This window comes from Thamnophis sirtalis, unplaced genomic scaffold (genome assembly GCF_051295495.1).
Source record: "Thamnophis sirtalis isolate CommonGarterSnake01/CBP01778 unplaced genomic scaffold, rThaSir2_p1.2 scaffold_5, whole genome shotgun sequence".
Taxonomy (NCBI): domain Eukaryota; kingdom Metazoa; phylum Chordata; class Lepidosauria; order Squamata; family Natricidae; genus Thamnophis; species Thamnophis sirtalis.
Genome location: NW_028261385.1, coordinates 28,669,997 through 28,694,529, shown reverse-complemented (window position 1 = coordinate 28,694,529; position 24,533 = coordinate 28,669,997). Strand labels below are relative to the sequence as shown.

Sequence of the window (24,533 nt, the reverse complement as noted above, 5' to 3'; positions counted from 1 at the left end):
ACTGGGCATTGAGAGGGGTGGCGAATAGGTAAACCTCTCGGCATCCGAAGTGCTCTGCCAGCTCCTCAAAGATTGCTGGCTGCAGCTTCCACTCTTAATTGTCCACCTCGGTCCGGCTGAGCCAGTCAGCTCTGATGTTCTCCACCCATGCTATATGTTCTGCCCTCAGCGAATGCTGCCTAAGGTCATAGGCTATCCAAGGTGCTTCTGCGATTTCTCATAGTCGGACATGCAATTCTGAGTTTGTGGTGAGTTCCGGCATGGGGACTGGCCTGTCTGACCCTTTTGCCATGGCTAGAAGGGTGCTATGATTCTATGACTAGGATTAGCTCAAAAATTTTCTTGAGTGTATTATGAATTCTTTGAGTTCAATTCACTTGTCGGACTCTAGGGTGCGTTGCCAAAATTTGTAGATGCAGGCGCAGTTCACGTGTCAGCCACTAGAGTGCATTGCAAAACTTTGTAGATGCAGGCGCAGTTCACGTGTCAGCCACTAGAGTGCATTGCAAAACTTTGTAGATGCACACACAGTTCACTGGTCAGCCACCAGAATGCGTGTAAAGATGAAGTGAGGAAAGCTAAGGCTCACAATGAAGAAAGGCTTGCCACAAAAGTAAAAAATAACAAAGAAAGCTTCTTCCAACATGTTAAAAACAAGAAAAAAGTTAAGGAAACAATTGGTCCATTGCTGGGAGAAAGTGGCAAGAAGGAGAAAGCAGAACTATTTAACTCATGTTTTGCATGTCTTTACCCAAAGGGATAAAACAGTCCAACCTATCAAAAACAGCACCACAAAAATCAGATTAGGAACACAAGTTGAAATAGGGAAGAAAATGGTAAGTGAGCACCTGTCTACCCTAGACGAGTTCAAATCACCAGGACCAGATAGATTACACCCCAGGGTTCTGAAGGAACTAGCAGACGTGATCTCAGAACCACTGAACTATATCTTTCAGAGATCCTGGAGCACCAGGGAACTACCAGATGACTGGAAAAGAGCTGATGTGGTTCCAATCTTCAAAAAAAAAGGGGGGGGAACAATCCAGGAAACTATAGACCTATCAGCCTGACCTCAATACCAGGAAAGATTCTGAAAAAAGATAATCAAGCAACGAATTAGCGAACACCTAGAAGCAAACAAAGTAATAGCTAAAAACCAACATGGGTTTGTCAAAAACAGATCATGCCAGAGTAATCTTATTGCATTCTTTGATAATGTGACAAAAGTAGTGGACCAGAGGAATGCCGTCGATATAGTTTACTTGGACTTCAGTAAGGTATTTGATAAGGTAGACCATAACCTACTACCAGATAAAGTAGAAGAATGTGGGTTAGACAGCATCACCACCAGATGGATGTGTGACTGGCTGACCAACCGTACTCAACGTGCAGTCCTCAGCGGAACTGCATCTTCATGGAGGGAAGTATGCAGTGGAGTACCCCAAGGCTCTGTTCTAGGCCCAATACTCTTCAACAACTTCGTCAATGATTTGGATGAGGGAATAAATGGGGAACTCATCAAATCTGCAGATGACACCAAGCTGGCATGAATAGCCAACACTCCAGAGGATAGGCTTAAGATAGACAAACTTGAACATTAGGCACTATCTAATAAAATGAAATTCAATGATGAAAAGAGTAAGGTTCTACATTTAGGCAAGAAAAACAAAATGCACAGGTACAGTATAGGTGGTACCTTGCTCAACAGTAGTAACTGTGAAAGGGATCTTGGAGTCCTAGTGGACAACCATTTAAATATGAGCCAGCAGTGTGCAGCAGCTGCCAAAAAACCAATACAGTTCTAGGCTGCATAAACAGAGGGATAGAATCAAGATCACATGAAGTGTTAATATCACTCTATAATTCCTTGGCAAGGCCACACCTGGAATATTTGCATTCAGCTTTGGTCACCACGATGTAGAAAAGATGCGGAGACTCAAGAAAGAGTGCAGAGAAGAGCAACAAAGAGGATTAGGGGACTGGAGGCTAAAACATATGAAGAACGGTTGCAGGTACTGGGTATGTCTAGTCTGATGAAGAGAAGGACTAGGGGAGACATGATAGCAGTGTTCCAATATCTCAGGGGCTGCCCCAAAGAAGAGGGAGTCAAGCCATTCTCCAAAACACCTGAGGACAGAACAAGAAGCAATGAGTGGAAACTAATCAAGGAGAGAAGCAACTTAGAACTGAGGAGGAATTTCCTGACAGTTAGAACAATTAATCAGTGTTAACAGCTTGCCTCCAGAAGTTAGGGCTGCCCCAACACTGGAAGTCTCTAAGAAGATGTTAGATAGCCATTTGTCTGAAACGGTATAGGGTTTCTTGCCTAGGCAGGGGGTTGGACTAGAAGACCTCCAAGGTTCCTTCCAACTCTGCTATTGTGTTGAATTCTGCTCTTTGCCTAGTCACCCCCACCCTTGGATGGACCTTCAGGGGTAATCTCTAACCTGATTGGAGGCTCTTTTGCCCCTCCAGTGGGGCTGTCGGCTTTAGAAGTGAGGACTTGATTCCTGCCTGTGTCCTCTGAGCTGCAGGAGGCCACCATCTTGGGCCATATGGGGCCTCTCCTCACCCTTCTTGCAGGCTCTGCAGGGCAAATACAAGAGCCCTGCCTCTCAGGGCTTTGAAAAAAAAACAGCTTGTGCTACTAAGAGCTGCTGTGCTTTCACCTGTGGCCTCCTGCTGTTAGCAATCCTTTCTCTTCCTTAAAGGGGAAGTTTTTCCTTAAAGGGAAGACCTTCTTTAAAGGGGAAGCCTCAGGAACGATCTGAGCCTCATTGCCCTGTCTGGGCTTCTCTGGCTAGTCAGGAACTCAGAAAAGGATTGAATATGGCTTGCATAAATCGTGATAGCAAGGTTGCTGGAACACAGGATGACAAAGCCCGAAGTGTCCAAGGGAATCCTCACCTCGAGGGAGGGGTCCCCTTCTGCAGCCCTGCCAGGTGAAGAGAAACCTGGTAATCTTTCCTCGGGTTCCAGGCGGAGAGGGGGGGTTCTTCCTGCTGCTGGCCTTGTGGCAGATGCCTCTGCCTTTCATAGTTGGAGCTAGGCTTGGGGGGGGGATTGATCCACAGCCTGCCTCTTTAGCCCCCTTGATGGAGATATGCCTCCTTTTGGCCTTTGCTTCCCTCCCCCGCCCTTGGCTGATGCCTCTGTGATGGTTTCTAATCTTTTTAAGGGCTCCTCAGTGCCTCGTGGTTGCTGGCTGCAGGGCTGAGTGCTTGGCTCCTGCCGGCCTCCTCTGAGCTGCTGGGGGCCACCATCTTGGACCACGTGGTTTCAAAAATGCCTCCCAGCTCCAAATTCAAAAAGCTCCACTTTGCTGGAGCACATGGAAACGGCTTGTGCCTTTGCAGGCTGCTGCGCGGCTTCCACTGCCACTGGGGGCTCTCTCTCTCACCTCCCCCTGCTCTTTCTGAGCCTCTCCGGCTCTCCTCTTGTTCTCTGGTGATCGCTGCCAGCGCAGGCACTCCGAGGCATTTTTAAACACCGTGGTTCATCGCTCAACCCCTGAGGGGAGCAGGGGAGCGCTCCAGCGCCATTAGAGCCTCCTTGGGCATTGCCCATGCTGCAGGGGCCTTTGCGGAGCTCGCTTGCCTATCTTTGGTGAAAGTCCTCACTTAGCACCCTGGGTCTCGTTCTGTGACCTGGGCTGCGTGCCATCTTAGCGGTTGCTGCGCAGGCTTTCTACCCCCATTGGGGGTTTCCTCAGCCTCTAGTGATTGATCAGGCAGCGTGGAGGCAATTTCGATCACTTTTGCAGCAATTTAAAAATTTTCCTTTAAGTTTCTTCAGGATCCCAGGATGAACACAGCCGTCCGTTGATGGACTGAGTCGATAACTGGGTGGAGCTTGGTGACCAAGGCGTGGCTAAAAGAGCTTATCTGACTTAGTCCAATCAAGAGAGGACAAAGTCAACCCATCCTGGATACTCCTCCCCTCACTATGGAGAAAACAGAGCTCAGGAGGGTAGTATGTGGCCCTACTGGGCCCAGGAAAATGAAAGTCGGGGGACCGTGCGTGGGCCTCCCATGCTCCATTTTTGCTGCCAGAGGCACCACAGGCTGGTCCTGTGCTGTTTCCAGGGCAGCCCCGCAGGAGGATCTAAGCACCCCACAGGCCAGATCCAGCCCGTGGGCCTTGAGTTTGACACCCCTGATCTAGACTGTCATGGTGATTACAGTTTTCCACTATAGCTTCAATTATGTATTAATTATAAAAGTCACTTTTAAAAAACTAGGACTCACTATTAAGCTTTAAGCAAAGAATATATATTAGGAACCATATTAAATGCATTATAAATTGACCAAAATTATAAGCTACAGTAAGTTGATTCAATACTAGGAATCTATTGAAATTAGAATATCCTATGTAGTTAAAAAGGGGACGCAGTGGCTAAGCATGTCGATCAGAAAGGTCGGCAGTTCGAATCCCTAGTGCCTAGTGAGTGAGCTCCTGTTACTTGTCCCAGCTTCTATCAACCTAGCAGTTCGAAAGGACATAAAAATGCAAATAGAAAAATAGGAACCACCTTTGGTGGGAAGGTAACAGTATCTTCGGACAGCGTTGGCTCTTCGGCTTAGAAATGGAGATGAGCACCATCTCCTAGAGTCAGGAACAACTAGCACATATGTGCAAGGGGAACCTTTAGCTTTACCTTTATGTAGTTAAAATTCAGACCTCATATATAGAAAAGGGGAAAGTCTATATTAAATCCAGAAAATGGTTTCTAATCAGAACTAAATTACGTATTAGATTTACTTTTAAGGTAGAGTTAATCTGGACATCAAAACATATTCCCACAATTTGGAAAACTAGCCTTCCAAGAAAGGAATTGAAACGTCTTTCTGGTAAGAAGCATACCGTATTTTTCGGAGTATAAGATGCACTTTTTCTTCCCCTAAAAGAGGGTGAAAATCTGGGTGCGTCTTATACACTGAATGTAGTTCTGCCCACTCGCCGGCCCAACCCTCTGGCCTCTGCCTCCCAGCAATTTGCCTCCTTTTTTTCTTGTTTTCCTCCCCAAAAGCTAGGTGTATCTTATACTTCGGAGCATCTTATACTCCAAAAAATATATTACATCCTTAACATTTACAGTTTAAAGTTAACTCTCTACACTCTGAAGACTATATTGTTTAGTAAAATTTAATACAATGTAATAAAATATTGGAGATTGAACTGAGAATTCAACATTAAAATGCTCATAAAAATGAGCCTACCTAAGCCAGATACCATCATCAATCATATTAAAAGCCACCAAGAAGGCCAGTACTGAGCTATACATCCCAAGGCCTTTAGAAGTTATCGACAAGGGAACTCAATGCTGTCTCCATTCTATGACTATGCCTGGGTACACACTCTGTATCCTTCAGAGCCCTTGGAAGTTGCAGCCTGACCACCTTCTTTATAGTATTCCCTAAAAATCAAAGGTTGGAAACTGGATGTAAATTGTCGAGTTTGGTCAAGCAATGTTTTATTCAGAAGATTGCCCCTTCATATTAATTAACCATTATCTCATTCCAACTACATTCACTTCCACTTTTCATTATGGCCTTGATGAGTTAAGAGGGACATGGATGTAACAAACATGTGACTCAGGGGTGGGTTTCTCGCCCCGTTCCAACCGGTTCGGTTGGAACGAGGCCGGCGGCATCCTCGCGCACGTGTGCGGCGTCCTCGCGCACGCATGCGTACTAGCGTCTGCGCGATGCTCCAGCTGCTCCTGGAGGATCGCGCAGGCGCTGTATGCGTTCTGCGCATGCGTGGAAGCGCAGAATTCGTAAAAACCGGGTAAGGAGCGGGCGCGGGTGTGCGGGCGCGCGCGGGTGCGGGGGGGGGGGCTTCGCCATTCCCGGAAGTTACTTACTTCCGGGTTCGGCGACCAACCGGATCGCAGGGACCGGTGCGAACCGGTTGAAACCCACCCCTGATGTGACTAGTACAAAATTCTGAGGACTCTGACAAGACAGACTCCAAATCTTCCCGGACAGACAGTAATTAATCAATTCTGTAGGATCTGTACACCCAGATCCATTTAGAGCAGATGCAAGCAACCCTATTTGCTAGATGTTAGAATACTGCTCACAATAGACCTGCAAACATCTTCTAGACTCTCCTTCCCCAAGGTGTTGGGGTTCCACAATCTTTCCAGCTCGGCAGACTCGCAGAGGCAGTGGCAGCAAGGGAGAGAAGGGATGGTTTCGTGCACATACATCACTTTTACAACGCAGCATCCCGCTTGTGCTTGCCCACCACTTCCACAGCCTGATTCCAAATGGGCCTTGGAGTGGTTGAGGGTCCCTGCCCAAGAGGATCTAGATAGATCTAAGCACGTCATTGGCTGGCTATCCACTGATGAAGTGACCAGAAAAATAACATTCTAACACCACAAAGTAATCCCTAATAAATGCTTTTACCTGTATTAAGTCAGATTTGCTCTTTGCTTTCCACCAGGTGCACTCAAGGTACCTCTTATCTCACCATCTCCGGACTCCTCTTAAAAATCAGGAGGTGCTCCAAGGTCAGTGCTGGTAGTCCCCAACTTAACAACCATTCGTTTAGTGAGCATTCAAAGATACAACAGCGCTGAAGAAAGTAATTTATTTTTCCACACTTACATCTGTTGCAGTATCCCCTTGGTCACATGATCAAAATTCTGGCACCGGGCAACTGGCATGTATTTATAACAGTTGCACTGTCCCTGGGTCATACGATCACCATTTGTAACCTTCCCAGCTGGCTTCCAACAAGCAAAGTCAATGGGAGGAAGCTGGATTAACTTAACAACTATATCATTCATTTAACAACAGTGGCAAAAAATGTCGTAAAAAAGGGCAAAACTCACTTAACAATCACTTTGTTCAGCCTGAACCGGGCTGAATTTGGGTCATACGTCAAGGTCTATGTGTAATAGGAAGGGGTTGCAAAGATGCAATCTGGTCTAAGATTATAGTTGACCTCACATATCAAACAGCAATTGAAGCCTCAGATAAACTATTTATCAAAGTCTACAGACATTCCAAATGTTCCCTTTGAAATCCAGTCTGATCAATAAGATGCCTGAGATAGACAAATCAAATCAAACTTTCCTGTATTAAATAACAGTCACAAAAAATTTCCAAGTGTTTACAGAATTATCAGATCATGAGGAATAACCTGACCTATCCACATCATGTGTGGTCACACCAATACACTGCCACACCTGAAACCTGGCTGGGCTATGTCTTTTCCATATCCAGCCATGCTTTATTTATACACACCAGGACAGCTCTCTGTTTCATTATTAACTCCTACATGAGGTGAACTTTAATACAAACCAACCAGGCCTTAAATAGCAAGACATCAGTTGGGCACAGGTGGTCTCATGACTAGATATTCGAATCCAGGAGACTGGAACACATATCAATTTAAGACACCAACACTGTCTTTTCTGAGAGTGGTCCACCCTCCATCACCCAATGTATTTTCCTCTCCAGATTTATCACTAGGATGTTACTACCCACACTTTCCTGCCCAAGTAAGCCAGAATCTTCCTAGCCAAGGCATCCCTCCTCCAGATACAGATGGCATATTTGCATAATAATTGGACAGACTAGTTTCACAGCCACTCCTGCAAAGCACTCAGCAGGAGTGGCTGCTCCCCTCATACAGCTTGTCAGCCTTTGAGATTAAAAAAACCTATCAGCTTAATGCAGTAATTATGGTAGTTATTTATTTATTTATTTATTTATGCATCCTGCCTTTATTATTTTCACAAATGACTCAAGGCAGCAAACATATTCAACGCACCTTTCTCCTCCTATTTCCCCCGCAACAAACCTGTGAGGTGGATTGGGCTGAGAGAGTGACTGGGCCAAAGTCACCCAGCTGGCTTTCATGGCTAAGGTAGGACTAGAATTCACTGCCTCTTACTTTTTAGCCTGCTGTCTTAACCACTACCAAACTACCTCTCTAAAGAAGACCAATAAGACCTATTCAAGTTCAAATTCAGCACAAAACTCATTTTGTACCACTTTAATGTGGTACACTTTATTATGTCTTATCCACTGTACATTACAGTATTCTTGAAGGTACAATGCCTTATACAATCTAATATATCTAGATAAATTATTCTTGATAAATCCATGCTGAATTCTAATAGTGGAACACACTATATTAATGCTTGCAATAAGTAGATTCTTGCAGCCATTATGTCATAATAGTTTGCCTCACAAAGGGCCAGGCTGGGCACGCTTTCAGCTGGGAGAAAGAAAGTAACAAAGGGAAATGGGGAAGAGATAGGTGGGTAAGAGGAGCTGAAGTGCATAAGTGCAAGTGGAAGCACCCAAATGTTGATTGTATGACTGTGGGAATGTTGCCACAATCATAAGTTCATTGACCAGGCCTGGCTACCATTTGTTCAACACCACTGTAACTTTAAATGGTCAGTGAATAAATTGCTAACCAAGAACTATCTGTACACTGTTTCCTGTCCAAGAATATTTATTATTATGTAATTATTGGAACAACCCTCCAAAAGATAAGCCAAATCAGCACAGTCCAGAAAAATAAGCCAAACATTTTGGTGCTTCCAACAATAGTATGTGCGCATTGCTAAGATAAAGGTTTCCCTGTCAAACATGACTGACTCCAGGGCATGGTGCACATCTCCATTTCTTGGCTGAGAGAGACAGCGTTATCTGAAGACCATTTCCATGGTCATGTGGCCAGCATGGGCTATCTTCCCACCAAAGTTCTACTTATTAATATATTTGCATTTGCAGGTTTTGGAACTGTTAAGTGGGCAGGATCTGGGGCAAGTAAAAGAGCTCATGCTGTTGCGCAGAGCTTGGGCCTCGAATCCAGGCTGTCAGTTCTCCAGCTAACAAGTTCAGCATCTTTAAGCGCATAGCATCAGTTAATTAATATATTACTAGGTATTAATACATATTATCCAGAAAGTAAGTTGAGCATTAGAAGCACATTTAAATGAATATAGTACATATACACATGTATCAAACACCATAGGTTGCTAACTCAGGAAATGGACAATATAGTGGTACCATTTACAACCTAAATGCAATAGATTGGGCAGAACCAATTTCATTGTATTTAAGTACAATGACAATAAAGATTATACTTAACAGAGAGAAAGGCCAGTGAGAAATGCCAATAATTCAATGATACCCTTTAAATTAGTTATAAAACCTCACATCATTTATGTATATCAGTTTACCCAATAGACTATTGTTTGCGTGTCTATTTTAATATTTTAATTAGACTCTTATGAAGCTGAAGATCTCATTCTATTCAAATCTATCAGGTTCTTTACATGTAACCTAAGATGATATTTCTATATAAATCATTTCTTTTTAATGGAAAATTAATGAAACAAACTATTGAAAACACAGTTTATCACAAGATTACCAACATTCCATGCATTCTTAGTTTCAATAGTAATCATCCACTGTCACACAAAAGGAGTTGCATCAGAACATTATATGGCAGGGTGCAAACCCACTGTAGTACCAGCAAGTTACACAACTGGAGAGAAGATACCTATCCACATGAATGATTCAGGCTGAATGGGTACCCACAAGCATTTATTACAAGATACCTGTGCAACATGCAAGGAAGAGAAATGAAGAAGGTATAAGACCAACTATATGACACATCCTGCCATACATCAAAAACATTTACAAAGCAGTGCAATACAGCTTCCGACATCTGCAAGAGGGCATTGCACACTGTCCAGAGGCTATCATACAAGGCAAATCATGCACTGCAAAGATGACTTGGAGGTGGAAGATACTGCTAATGAAATCTACCGGATCCCTTGCATGGATTGCCCCTATCACTATGTAGGAAGACAGGGAGGAAGCTAACCACCAGATTGCATGAATACAAGGGAGCAGTCAGATGAAAAGGCCCAAACTCATTGGCAGCCTCTCATTGCAATGAATAAGGACATGCATTCAATTTCACAGCTACTAAAAGTTGTTGGCCATGCAGATAAAAAGACAGCCAGGGAAATGATTGAAACCTGAGAAGCAGGCCCCTTGCCAGTCAACAGGAATGATTTACTACCAGCTTATCAGGTATTTAGGAGCCTGATGACTTGGAAGCACAACACAATAGGACAGCACCACATAAACATGATGCAAACCCAAAGCACATATTCTGATAGACAGAAGTTCCCCTGACAATAGGCTCCAGCACAAGTCCGAAAGCTCGGAAGACTAAACCTCTGGTCCTGGTGATCGACCCAGGTTGGATGGTACAATCACTGCCCAGATGTTGACCAGAGCAGCCCAATTGTCAATTTATTTTAGTTTTTTCACAATTAACAATTACAAGCATCAAAGTAATATTTATTTCATGTTAAACTCATTAGGGATTAGGTAAGGTTTTATTATTTGTATTGTTTATCAGTTTACAGTTGTGTTTGCATATATACAGAATAACCCCACAGGTAGCAAATAAATTTAATAAATAAATAACACACACACCAAAAACATCACCTAAGTAAAAGCACATTATCTTGTGGTAGCCAAGACATGGACTTAACAGAACTTGAAAAATAAAGTATTGAATGCAGATTTCCTCCACCAATTTCTTAAATTGGAGGATTTGTTAATCTTATAATTTATAATCTTACAACATGAAGACTATCTAGGACAATATTTTCATGTTTTTCACTTCATAATTTAAAAAAAACATTTTTGGCAATTGTGATAAAGAATATAAGTTACAAAAAGTGTGCTTCATACAGCTTGGTACATCAGGGGACCATTTTTCCTCTTCATTAATTTAGCATGCCTATACTGTTGAATAGTCTCATAAATGCAGATTGTCACTCAAAAGTACAAAAAAACCCATCTGTTGAAATCAGTTTATGCTGTTAAAAAAATAAAAGAATCTTCTTTACTTTATGTCTAATTAGTCCTTCACAATCCAATCCCCACTCCTACACATACAAAGCCTCCTTTAAAAGTGGCTATATTGCCTACAGATAAACTTCAATAGAGACATAAGTTACCTAAACACCCAACAACAAAGTAGTAAGAATCCACTTTTGAACAAGCAACTCAAGTTGAAATCCTTACTAAGCAATTAAGGTTAGTATATAAAACTTCAGATAAAACATGTTTCCTACTCTATTAACAGGGCTGGAGAAAATATAGAATACAATTGTCATGCAAATGTTAAATATTGATGTTTTTAAGTTTTTATGCATTTTTAAAGTATTTATTTATCTTAATAATCCTCATAGCTATTTTAGAAAAAATGATGAGACTTATCCCTAGTGCTGCAGATGGGATGGCAGAACGAATAGTTTGCCTAAGGTTATGCAATGAATTCATGCACAAGAAAGGATTTGGTCTGGAAAATGTGTGCATAAAGAATCTTTTTAATGGAATTAAAAGTTTCTGTGTTTGCAACCAACAAGAACTGGAACTCATTTCTACCATTTTTCTATTCTTAATTTCAACAGCATATATATCTGAAAAATTAGTGTTATCACATGCTCTGTTCTGTCTTGCCCTCAACTTCTTGCTTAGCTACCACAAAACTTTATAAACATGAATCCTAACAGAATTAAACTAAAAAGATCCTGATAAGATTTTATATACATTTGTATACATTTTTGTTTACATTTGCTGAAGTTGTGAGACAGATACAGGTGGTCCTCATTTATCAAACACTCAGCAACCATTCAAACCTACAATAGCGCTGAACCAATGACAGTTACAACCATTTATTGTATTGTTGTTGCATGTAGTCATATGAATATGATTTGCAACCTTCCCGGCTGGCTTCCCACAAGCAAAGTCAATGGGGAAACTGGCAGGAAGTTGCAAGTCACAAATATGATTTTTCGATTTATGACTGCATTTCTTAATGCCAGTTTCTGATACCAATTAACATTGTTAAGAAAAAACTGTCTGCAATTAATAAGATAGCATGCCACAAATTTTACATAGAAATGTGTCGATTCTAGAACAATGAAAAATAGAACTTAGAAATACCACAATTTATCATAATCTATGACAAATATTTTTTCTTCTGAATGCCCCACTAAGAATTTGATATATATATTTTTTTTAAAAATGTAATATGCAGTTTGAAATTTTGAGATGCATTTTCAAGTATGCCTCAAGAGTAAAATGGCATACATATCTCTTTGGATCATGGTCCCAAATATACTTGGTTAATTTATTAAGTTGCACATAAAACTAAATGCATGTAATTTTCTTCTAATTAAAACCAAGGTCACTTGGTCCTCTGAAAAACAAGCTTCAGAAGCATGAATATACCTTTCTGCAACACCCCAGCAACTACTCTTTTTCCCCATCAAAGCTATTTCATAACTCTGGGAAAAGACACAACTGCTTTAAATGTTTCAGAGCATTACATGAATACTCTGAAATGCTTCCTTGGAATCAAATGCAAAGCATAGTCATTTAAATATTATGAATACATGCCCTAACCTTTTGATAGCCTAAATAATACCCAACCCAAAGATCCACAAAATAGATTGTCTATTTGTCAGGGAGTAGAAATATAGGGAAAGGTATGCTTTGAGCAATAGATACATGAAAATTGAAAAAAGAACATTCCAACTTAAATTCCATTTATCTTTCACTGTAAAAATGTCATGTACTCACTAAACAAAGTTATTTGTTGAACATTTAAGGCTTTAAAGTAATTACCATATTTTTCGGAGTATAAGACGCACCTTTGAAGAGGCAAATTTTAAAAAAAATAGATAGAGGGATAGAGAGGGAGAGAAAGAGAGAGAAATACAGTAAGTAGGTAGAGAGAGAGAGAGAAACACAGTAGATAGGTAGGGAAAGAGAGAGAGAGAGAGTAGATAAGTTGGTAGGTAGAAGGATAGAGAGAGAAAAATAGAGAGAAATACAGTAGATAGGTAGGGAGAGAGAGTTAGGTAGGTAGGTAGAAAAAGGGATAGAGAGGGAGAATAGCAATAGCAATAGCAATAGCAGTAGACTTATATACCGCTTCATAGGCCTTTCAGGCCTCTCTAAGCGGTTTACAGAGAGTCAGCATATTGCCCCCAACAATCTGGGTCCTCATTTTACCCACCTCGGAAGGATGGAAGGCTGAGTCAACCCTGAGCCGGTGAGATTTGAACCGCTGACCTGCTGATCTAGCAGTAGCCTGCAGTGCTGCATTTAACCACTGCGCCGCCAAAGCTCAAAGAAATAGAGAGAGAGAGAAAATAGAGAGAGAGAGAGAAATACAATAGATAGGTAAGTGTTTCTGCTGGCACAGCACTTGATCAATGTAATTCTCTTCAGTTAGCTTTCCAAAAGGAAAAAAGTTTTTGCACTCTGCAAACCTTCCAAAAACAGCCCGTTTTTCACAAAAATGGGCCTGTTTTTTTTTAAAGGCATGAATAGCCTTGGGGGGGGGGGGGGCTTGCAGAGTGCTCTTGGGAAAGGTGGGGGGCCGAAAACAAACAAAAAACAGTTTTTTGCATGCATAGCCTTATGAAGGCTTATAGCTGGGAGGGGGGAGGTCCGTTTTTTGCTCATTTCTGTCCTCCCCAGCCCCCAGGAGCTCTCTGAAAGCCTCCATAAGGCTCTGCACGGCCATTTTGGTGACGGGGCAGGGCTTGGGGAGGCAAAAAATGCTGTATTCAGTGTATAAGACGCACCCAGATTTTCAGCCTTTTTTTTTTTGAGAAACCTTATGCTCCGAAAAATACGGTAAATTGGCAACTATAAGAAATTATTTAAAACTACTGTTTAAGTAGCCCAAAGTATGTTTTATTTATTATATGTAATTTATACTGAGAAACAGGAAAAACCATACAAACTGCAATAAATGGTACTTACTTCTGAATTAGATTGCTGTGTCCATTTTATATGAGGTAGCACTGGATTCTGTTGAAAATAAACCTGCAACATTTAAAAATATTAAAGCATTAAATAAACAAGTGTGCTCTCTATCCTAATTAAATGTGTAGCTTTTTTGTTTAATAGAAATACAAACCAAATACAAATTTATCAATCACTATTAATCAGTTCTCAGCAAGATCAAATTAATCTACAGATGTTCTGAAAGCCCAGTTAAAATTCTATTTCTAATTAGAACCAATTCTAATTCTATTTTGTACAAGAAGATTCCACACCTTGCATTCAGTCCTTTGCAACACCAATTATTAACCTTATTTCCAGATTCTGGAAACCATCACTAATATAATCCAAATAGCGAAGAGACTATGAAATACTAACATTATGGAGGAAACCAAATGTCCGCATTTTGGCTCAGCAGTGCTACCTAAAATAGGTAGCAGAAAGGTTTTAATAGCAAATCTTTGTTGAGTAAACTCTTACAACTCACACAATATGCTAGAAAATACTGTAATGCAATGCAATAAATATTAGCTAATATCTATAAACAAGAAAATAGTTCTTTTCTATGACTTACAACTGTTCAGCAACTATGTCCTGAATGCATATTTCAGACATATGTTCATATATAGTCATGAACATCTTCTCAAGATTCCAGATCTCTACAAGCTTTTCTACAGTTCAGACATACATTTAGATTGGTATAGAAAAGCCTAGTGGATCAAGTGCAATGGCAAAAGCTGTTATAGCAACAGGAAAATTCCTAACAACTGCTTCAATTTTTCAGATTAATAAAAATTGTTTCTATGCTAATATTACTATTACATCCTTGACACAGTCTTGACACACATAAAGCTTAGGAATATAACTTCCTTAATAGCCACGCTTAATTGAGTTTTAAAAAAATTGCACTCTTTCAAACATCCAGTTTCAATGTCAATAACTTGCTTTATTAAACCGGTTTCTCAGGTTAGACATTATAGGACACTATAATAGGCTTTAATATGCCACAATATAAATGCGTGTGTAAGGAAAAATTGGAAGGAGAATAGAAAGAAAAACTGTTTCCTATTTGAAAAAAGTTGACAAGGATCAGGATCAGAACATATGAATATGAACACCTTATTTCTGAACACCAACATTATTTAAATTTAAAATATAAGAAATTCAACTTGAATTCAGTGTTATTTCAAACATTTATGCATTAATCAAGCTGCATATTTAAATATTCAATTTAATATCAAATATTTCTATTTGTCCTAGAAAGAGAAGTTGCTGTAGTAGCACAAACAAGCAACCTCAATGCTCTTAAAAGTCTACAAAAATAGTATTTGGGTGAATACTTACAAAATCCAAGAGTACTGCGGAGATTGGCATCGACTTCCCAAAATTTGTTTTCCAGTTTTGCTTCCCTTGAAATATCCTGAGCTCCCTAAAGATACTACATCTGTAGCAAACAGCTGACTCTCCAAAATCAGCTACCCATTGTTCATATATAAGGATTCTGCCAAGTTATTTCTTGAAGCAAACAAGTCTGATTTTAGAAGCTTGTTTTCAGAAACAAAGTTTTCTTCACTTTCTTATTCCATGTATTTTGCACGATAATGAGCATCAGCTCTATAAAAAAATAAATACCCCTTTTAAGACATAAAGAACAGAACAAATTCCACATCCAAAATGAGGTGCATTTCTAAGAGTTAATTCAGGCATGAGCACACAGCAGCTATCTCAATATTTCCATAATGCTTCTTTATATAAAAAGCAAATGCAAATGAAAAATAAAGTCCATTGCCTTCATGTAGGAAATAGGGTTCACTGCAAGCAGCAATATTACTCCTCCTAAAAATTTAAATAGTTGCCATCAACTATAACCAAAGGGGAAGAACTAGAAGCCACGGCTAATATATTTTCTAAATATAATTGGCAAATTAAGTCAATCTCAATTTTTCCTGAATTCACTGAACTGAAAAATAAGAGTTTTCAAAAAAATGCAGAGCCTAAGAAGTTTATATAATTATCCATTCCATAGGGACAAAAATTAGTCCAAGGTGTCTTCAAGGAAAAGGGGAGAAAATTTTCAAAAGTTCATAAAGCTTTAAATTCTGAAGATTTCAGAAAAACACGAAGTGGAAAGCAGTTGAACAGATCGACTCCATGGTGGAAAAATATTGTCCTTTTCAATTGAGAAAGCTTTTCCTCATTTAATCGGAAGCAACGTAAAATAACCCCCGACGTTCAAAACTAGAGAATTACCTAAAATGGAAGAGGCACAAGAAAGAGACAAAACACGCTGTAAGTCAGGTTTCCTCGCTAAATAACATCGAATTGATGCTCCAAAATACATCCAAACAATTTCCCCCACCCACAAACAAGATAGATCTACTAGGCACACGAAGACGGATCCATGCCTGCTGGATTCAGCAGCCAAGGAGGTTTAGGGGAGGATTCTCACACACACACAAACACTCACGGGGAGAGCCGACGCAGCACCGCCACGGGAGGAGGAAGGCCACGGGAGAACCGGAAGGACGAGGCTTTGGATCCAAGTTCTTTTACCCCAATAAAGTACAGAACCGGAGTGAACAATAGCAAGATCTTCGGGTGAGGGGGGGGGAGAAGAGGGGTTGCAACGCTTTTGCCCCGAGACCTTTCCTCCGCGAGATTACTTTCGTGAGAAAAGTCCAAAAGGCTCAGGTTGCAACTCCACCGAGCCAAAAGAAAGTTAAAATGCCGAGCAGGAGGAAGAAAGGTCGGGGAAAACCCAGGGCCCGCTGCTTTCGCTTGCTGAACCCCAGGAGAGCGCGCGGGTTTTGCCTCCTCTTCCTCCCTCCCCCGCCAAATTTGGACTGGGGTTAAAGTAGGGCACAAGTCCTTGTTTCCTTACCTGGCGAAGAGGAATCGCTAGTCCCTTCCTTCGCAAGTCCTTTTCGGACATGCGTTTGGAACGAGACTGAAGTAAGGCCGAAGAGAGCCGCGCCTCGGGTTCAGAGGGCCCCGGACGGAAGAGGCTGAAGGGGGCGAAAAAAGGCCACACGCTCCGGCTTTGGGCGGGCGGAGAGGAAGCCTTTGGGACGGCGACAGCTCCCAGGAGAAAAGCTCCGGCCTTCCCGCTGGACTTTGACCCAGCTCTCCGCCCCCGCCTTTCTTCCCCCCACCGCTTTTCAGCGCCGCCGCTGACGCCTCCCCCCCCCCGACGCAAACATCGTTTCAACGCTACTTTTTCCCTCGGCCTGCCGAGCAAGGAGTGGGGGCGCGTGTCTCCAACCTACCGGCAAAGTTCCCAGACAAAAGCGGGACCTCCGGATTTGAAAGCTCCTTTTTGCCGCCGCCTTTTCTCGCCCGCCGCGCGCACAGATCTCTCTCTCTCTCGCTCACCTCGCACCAGTCAGTCCATCCCAAAATGGCGCCGCTCCGAGCCGCAGCAAGCGATGTCCTGCGCTGAAACCTCGCGAGAGTTCAGTTTACACCAGCCGCCGCCGCCACCAGCACCACGAGCCGGAGAGGCGATGGGAAGGGACGGAGACGGACCGTTGGAGGGTTTCCCGTCTGAAAGCGGCCTAGCGGGAGGAAGAGAGGGCGGAGGGCATTCCCCCGGAGAGGGATGAGCAGGAAGGCCCGCTGGATTCAAGAGGCCCGGAACGTAATTTCGCGGATCTTCCCTGCGCTTCTAACGCTTCATCCTCCAACCCGCGAGCACCCTCCTGTGACGTCACTCGGAACAATCCCGAACTTCCGAGCATTCTGAAAGGGGGAATCCCCTTTCCTGAGCTACTCCAGCTGGAAGAGGGAATCCCCGCCTCCCCCTCCCCCAGTCCATGCCATCAGCGAAGCCAACATTAGCCATGCGCTCATCTTCTCCCTGCGCGGGATACGTTTGACCTGGATTGCTTCTCGCAATAGCGCAATAGCCTAATATTGAATCCTGCCACCGTATAACTGTTCTCCGGAGAACCAGCGATCAGGTGTGATCTGAAAGCAGGAGCAAAAAAAGAAACGTGTCGTCGGCTGATGAGATCTCCAAGATAAAGGACCCATCATTTCCAAGATGATACCTACCTGCAGCTTAAGAAACGCATCTCGCTGGAGCACATCAACGCAGAGGGGAAATTCTGTAGCGTTAAATTCCTGGACGGACGCTCCTGATCCCCAACGTCCTGTGCAGATGAGATGGATTTGCTCATTCTTCTGGAGTTCCAATGATAGGCCGAGCTTAAATGTGGCTGGATAGTCTGTTTCTTAGCAAGTTGTGCCAATTTATTTTTATTTCATTTTAATTCAACCAAACAAGACAGACATTCAACAAATAATTAGAACTGCAGAAAAAATAATTGCTACCAACCTGACTTCCATCGAGGGCCTGTACATGTCAAAAAGAGGGCTGTGAAAATATCTACTGACCCCACACATCTTGAACATAAATTGTGTCAACTTCTACCACTATAAGGCACTGCAGACCAGAACAACTACACACAAGGACTTTTTTTTCTGAATGCCATCACTCTGCTGAACAACTAATTCCCACAACACTGTCAAATTATCTACTAAGACTGTGTTACTATTACTCTTCTCTTCCTTCCTACTACCTATCTCTTCCCACTTATGACTATAACCATGTTACTTGTATCTTTACAATTTATATTGTTTTATTTGTTTCCTAGTACAATTTGATTGCGTATTAGTAACCTATCGCTATCACTAAGTATTGTATCTTATGTTTCTTGATGAATGTATTCTATTTTATTTTTCTTTATTAACATTGAGAGCATATGCACCAAAGACAAATTCCTTGTGTGTCCAATCACACCACACTTGGCCAATAAAGACTTCTATCAATTGTCTACCATTAGTTCTAGGGTTGATGGGAGACTCCACCTCCCCCCACCCTTTGCGCTCTGCTCTTCAACCCCCCACCTTTGTTATCATATTAATGTATTCTTGTTTTATTTTTCATTGCTTATTGTTCTATGTACTTGTTCAAACACTCTTCATTTCTTTTTATTGTTGTAAACCACCTAGAGTAGCCCCATAGTGAGATAGGCAACAAATAAATTTAACAAATAAATTAATAAATAATCCAAGCAATTGGATTATTCTACCGTAACAAATTATGGATTTGCATTTTGTGTAATTGTAAGAGGTGTACATGACAAAGATCAAAAAAGCAAGGAACTCCAAAACTTAGGCTAAGTGTTTTAGCAGCCATCAAATCAGCATTTTAAAAATACAAATTCCACCGTGGCACGACAAAACCGCGCTCGACTAAAGCGCGCCTGATTAAACCGCGTCGCTGACATCATCAACAGGGCGACAACAGCGAGCGCGGAGAAAGAAGGGCGCTTTAAATAGCGCTTTGAAAGCAATCCGATTCAAGTTAGGGTTAGGGTTAGGTTAAGGGTTAGGGTTAGGTTAAGGGTTAGGTTTAGAGTTAGGTTAAGGGTTAGGATTAGGTTTAGGGTTAGGTTAAGGGTTAGGTTTAGGATTAGGTTTAGGGGTTAATTTTAGGTTTAGCGTTTACAGCGTGCTTTTTTCTCCGTGCTCTTGTCGCGCTGTGATGTCGTCAGCTACGCGGTTTCGTCGAGCGCCCTTTAGTTGAACGCGGTTTTGTGGTGGAACCAAATTCCACTACTGCAGTAGATGCTTTTAAAACTAGGAGCTACTGTCTAGATTTGCATCCCTATTTCCAGGAGTTCAAGATAGCATTTCATGGTTTTTCCTCCTCTAATTTTAAATTTGTAAGCCACACAGAGTTGCTTTGCAAAGTTAAGATGGACTTAAGCCTGTATTGACTTCATCTTTAAAAAGGTAAAGGTTCCTCTCGCACATATGTGCTAGTCATTCCCGACTCTAGGTGGCGGTGCTCATCTCACTTTCAAAGCTGAAGAGCCTGCGCTGTCCGAAGACGTCTCCATGGTCATATGGCAGCATGACTAAACACCTTCATGACTAAATACTGAAGGTGTATGGAATGCTGTTATCTTCCCACCAAAGGTGGTTCCTGTATTTTCTACTTGCATTTTTTACTTGCTTTCGAATGGCTAGGTTGGCAGAAGCTGGGACAAGTAACAGGAGCTCACTCCATTACGCAGCGCTAGGAATTCGAACCACCGAATTGCCGACCGTTCTGATAAACAAACTCAACGTCTTAGCCACTGAACCTCCACGTCCCTGTCTTCATCTTAGCCCTACCCTTAACCATAAGAGGTGGTCCTCGTTTATTAACCACAGTTGGGACTGGCAACTCTGTCACTAGGACCAGTCATAAATCACCTCTTTCTGCATGGGTGTAATTTTGAACTGTTGCTGAATAATCATATAAATCCAATAAACTAACTAACTAACTAACAATCGGTAAGCAAGGACTACCTGTTAAACATTGCATTTTAAAAACAAAAGCAAAAGCACTTTCTTAAAGTATGTGAGCACACAGGAAAAATGTGGGATATCTAGTTTGGACTTTGCATGTTTGTAAGTCCAGCAGCTGTGGTTTCTAAATCATGTTGTGTTTTAAGATTATAAGTCATAGTTATGCATTTGCTTTTGTTATAATAGATCCACCTGTAAGAACCCAAGCAGGAAGTCCCACTAAAAAACAAACAAACCCAACCCACTGAATGCCTGTAGCAGCTGCACATCAGCAGTCACCTTTGTAGTGATAGTGGAACTCTGGAATCCTTTCAACCACACCCGTAAACTCAGGAAGCTCCTACCATCACTTGCTGTAGACACCAGCTGAAAACTCGGTTCCACCACAAAACCGCGGACGACAAAATCACGGTCGACGAAAGCGCGTATGTGACATCATCACAGCGCGACGAAAAAGATCGAAAAATGTAAAAATAAAGCGAAAACCTTACCCTAACCCCCCCAAACCTAACCCTAAACCTAACCCTAAACCTAACCCTTAACCTAACCCTAAACCTAACCCTAAACCTAACCCTTAACCTAACGAAAAACCTAACGCTAACCCTTAACCTAATGCTAAACGTAACGCTAATGCTCTAACCCTAACCCTTAACCTAACCCTAACCCTAACCCTTAACCTAACGCTTACCTTTATGTGAATCGGCTTGCTGTAATTTAATTTTTATTTCAATTTTTCGATCTTTTTCATCGCGCTGTGATGACGTCACATACGCGATTTCGTCGACCGCGCTTTTGTGGAACGCGGTTTTGACGGGTCACGGAAAACTCACCTGAACACCAGGCCTTCTTGGTATGAACGTTGGTCGTTTTCTCTACCCCTTTTAATGAATGTTTTATTTAATACAGGTAGTTCCACAACTGGGACCAGATGTCCCATTGCTAACAAGGTAGTTAAATGGGCTGTGTCTGATTTTATTACTTTTTTTTTGCCATAGCTGTTAATTTGAATCACTGCAGCTCCCCTGATTGACTTTGTTTGTTGGTAACTGGCTGAGAGGCTACAAATGGTGATCACAGGATACTGTAGCTATCATAAATACATGCCAGTTGCCAAGCCCCTGAATTTTGATTACACGGGTGGAGGAGGGAATACTGCCATGGTTAAAAATATGTGGATCGGTTGTAAGTCATTTTTTAAATTCTGTTATAACTTTAAACAGTTACAAATATTGTATAGTTGTGGGTCAAGGATTACCTGTATTGTTTTTTTATATATTTTTAACATATTTCTAACATGCAATTTACTGCTTTCCAAAAAAAAGCCTTAGAGTATATAAATAACATTTCATTGTAAGAAATGATATCTAAAAATATTTAAAACATTTAGTGCTAACACTAAATAGGATGCTATATATGAGTACCTAACCAGTTGTGATTAATTCAATAAAACACAGCATGACGCATAAACCCACTCTGTAAATTGGAACAGATGGGAATGGAGTGTGGAGAATACTTTTAAAAAGCCCCAGGAAGTCAAAACATTCCCAGGGAATGTTGGATCTGGATACATTGTTGCAGTAAGTCTCAGTCATCTCTCTTTGAGATTCTAGATTGTAGATTTAGATTGCAGCAGAATCTTCATAATAATTCCTAAACTAAGACAAAATGGATTGAGAAGGCGGAGGAGAAAAAAAGAAGCATTAGTTAATGTAGTCTGTCGAAATATCCTACATTTATTTTTTTTCCCTATCAAAAACGCCTATTGGGAGGGGGCTAATGGCATGAACACAGGAAGAGCCAAGGAATGCTCTAGCAATGCATAGAGCAGACCGCAGGTAATCCTATAGGTCCTATCCTACTGAAATGATTTGCTTGGGTAGACTTAAAAATATTACTGAGATAAATATAGATACAAATCATTACATCACCTGCTGTCCACAGCAGTGGATCTGCTATAGTGAAATGTGTCTAGTTGGGTATGATCTGTTAAGCCTTAAATTTAGTACAGGACTTTATTCTCCTAAAGCAATCCAAAGGTTATATCTTAGAAAGAAAATAAGCGGACAACTGAGAGAAGCGAATGTTGATGTACTTCTAAAACAATATAGTATTGTCTGTCCGTCCAATATTATTATTACATAAAATGTTATTTGTATTCTTATCAGTTGGTCTTCAAATAAACAAGAACATGGTACACCTTCACACCACCATACATAGTGATTATTAGACTACCAGGTAAATAATTGATAAAGAATATCTCGATATAAGAAATGCATTATTCTCATGTAATAGTTGAGAGACTGTAAAATATTTTTTGTGCCACTAATCAAATGAATTGCATTTTCCTATAACTACTTATGATAGTTTTGGTGTTTCAGATCAAAAGTAGCCTGGTTTTGAAAGTAAGTTGGTGGAAAGGGAATTGTTACTCTGTCTGGACTATCAACCTCCCAGAGATATCTTCTTGTTGAGTATTATGGAAACTATATATAGTTATATGTATGTATGTATGTATGTATGTATGTATGTATGTATGTATGTATGTATGTATATATATATGTGTATATATGTGTATATATGTGTATATATGTGTATATATGTGTATATATGTGTATAGATAGATAGATAGATAGATAGATAGATAGATAGATAGATAGATAGATAGATAGATAGATGATAGATAGCACTTATATACCACTTCACAGTGCTTTACAGCCCTCTCTAAGCGGTGTACAGAGTTAGCATATTGCCCCAACAATCTGGGCCCTCCCTTTAATGACCTTGGAAGGAAGGAACCTTGAGTCAACCTTGAAATGTTGAGAATTGAACTATCGAACTGCTGGCAGCTGGCAGTCAGCAGAAGTAGCCTGCAATACTGCATTCTAACCACTGCTTCGCCACAGCTCTTGGTATATGCAAAGTACAATCTAGTTCACAATGCTGGACTAAACAAGTTTGTTGGTTGGAATAATCCAGCAGCATTCTTGTTACATTCCTTCTTCAAAGATAGTGTGAAAGATGCTGGGATGTTTCAGTTGTAATATATACTGCAGCAAAATGGGCATCTCATCCATAATGTCATAAATGTACCAGGTCTGGACCTTCCTGATGGAGAATCCAAAAGTCTCTGCCACATCAAGAATCGGGAGGGGAGGGGGATTACCAGAAGCAGGAGACTTTGACCTAGAATCAAGAACCTAGAGCCAGGATGGTGAACATATGGCACGCGTGCCACAGGTGGCACGCAGAGCCATTTCTCAGGGCATGCAAGGCATTGCCCTGTCAGCTGGCCAGCGCACAGGCCATTTTTCGCCCTCCCCAGGTTCCTATAAAGCTTCTGGAGCCTGGGGAAGGCGAAAAAAGCATGCAAAAAATGGGGGGGGGAGAAGTGCCTGTCATGCGCACATGCGGGCTGGGGGGCTCACACATTGCATTATGAGTCTGGCACGCCCACGCACTGCCCCCCTGCGCTCTCCTTGTTTATGGCATGCAAGCCAAAAAAGGAGACCATCCTATTTACTAATAGTTCTAATAGTTACAAACTCATCAAGAAGGATTTTTAAATACCTGTGGAAAAGTAGGGAGGTAACTGATGATGATTAAATAGTCTTCTTCCCTAGTCTGCTCCTGTTTTCCTACCATCTTTTCACTCTCATGTCTGATGTATTGTTAGAAACTTGATCACTCCCAATTTTTTTGTGAATCTTCGGTTAACCAAAAACATAGTTCCTTAAATGTAGGTTTGCATTTTCCCATCATGATTCTCCAGACAGTGGCTTTGCCTGTAAGAAAAAATATGGTCCTTGGGTTTCATACATTACCTCAAGAATGTTGGCTGTATTTTGTACACCTGCTACCCAATCCAGGAGAGTATCTGCATACATTAGAAAGATGTATTCTCTTTCTGCGTATAATAGAAAGATGTTCAGAAAAGAGCAGCAACTTGATATTTATCATGTGTGGGAAGTGAAATGTGTTTAGCTGACTTTTTTTTTTTTTGCCTGCAACTAGTGATAAAAGTTTTTGCTAGATAGCAGATAAATTCACACAAACGAAAAAGAGAGGCAGAGCATTTCAAACTGCTTAGCCCGCAGATTTATTGGTGTTGGGGTTTATTTTCCTCCAACCTTTGAATGCATTTTTTCCAAGACATTTTCCCAAGAAAATCCCTTTTCCCCACTGCCGACCAAGTTCTTTGTAGAAACGCGCGCAACTTCCTGTTAAAAGACACCCCCCTCCCTCCCCAGAAGTTTCTCGGCTCTGCCGGGCGTTCCTTCACGTTCCCCCTTGCAACCAGCTGGCAGGGGACTT

The 24,533-nt window shown here is 41.5% G+C and overlaps 1 protein-coding gene across 8 annotated transcripts in view; it reads right to left on the bottom strand.

Moving 5' to 3' along the window:
* GPBP1 (GC-rich promoter binding protein 1) overlaps nucleotides 1-17,278 on the bottom strand; it is a 38,702-nt gene extending 21,424 nt beyond the window's left edge. For 3 of the 8 annotated variants that reach the window (XM_087715523.1, XM_014056147.2, XM_087715529.1), the window contains exons 1-3: nucleotides 17,129-17,278; nucleotides 15,207-16,112; nucleotides 13,842-13,904 (exon numbers count right to left, since the gene is read on the bottom strand). The gene's annotated coding sequence lies outside the window, so the exon portion shown is untranslated. Of the gene's footprint in view, nucleotides 1-13,841; nucleotides 13,905-15,206; nucleotides 16,113-16,743; nucleotides 17,013-17,128 lie in introns of those variants that run through there. The other 5 variants (XM_087715526.1, XM_087715525.1, XM_087715528.1 and 2 more) reach the window with 5 other exon arrangements.
* Between the last annotated feature and the right edge of the window lie 7,255 nt (nucleotides 17,279-24,533).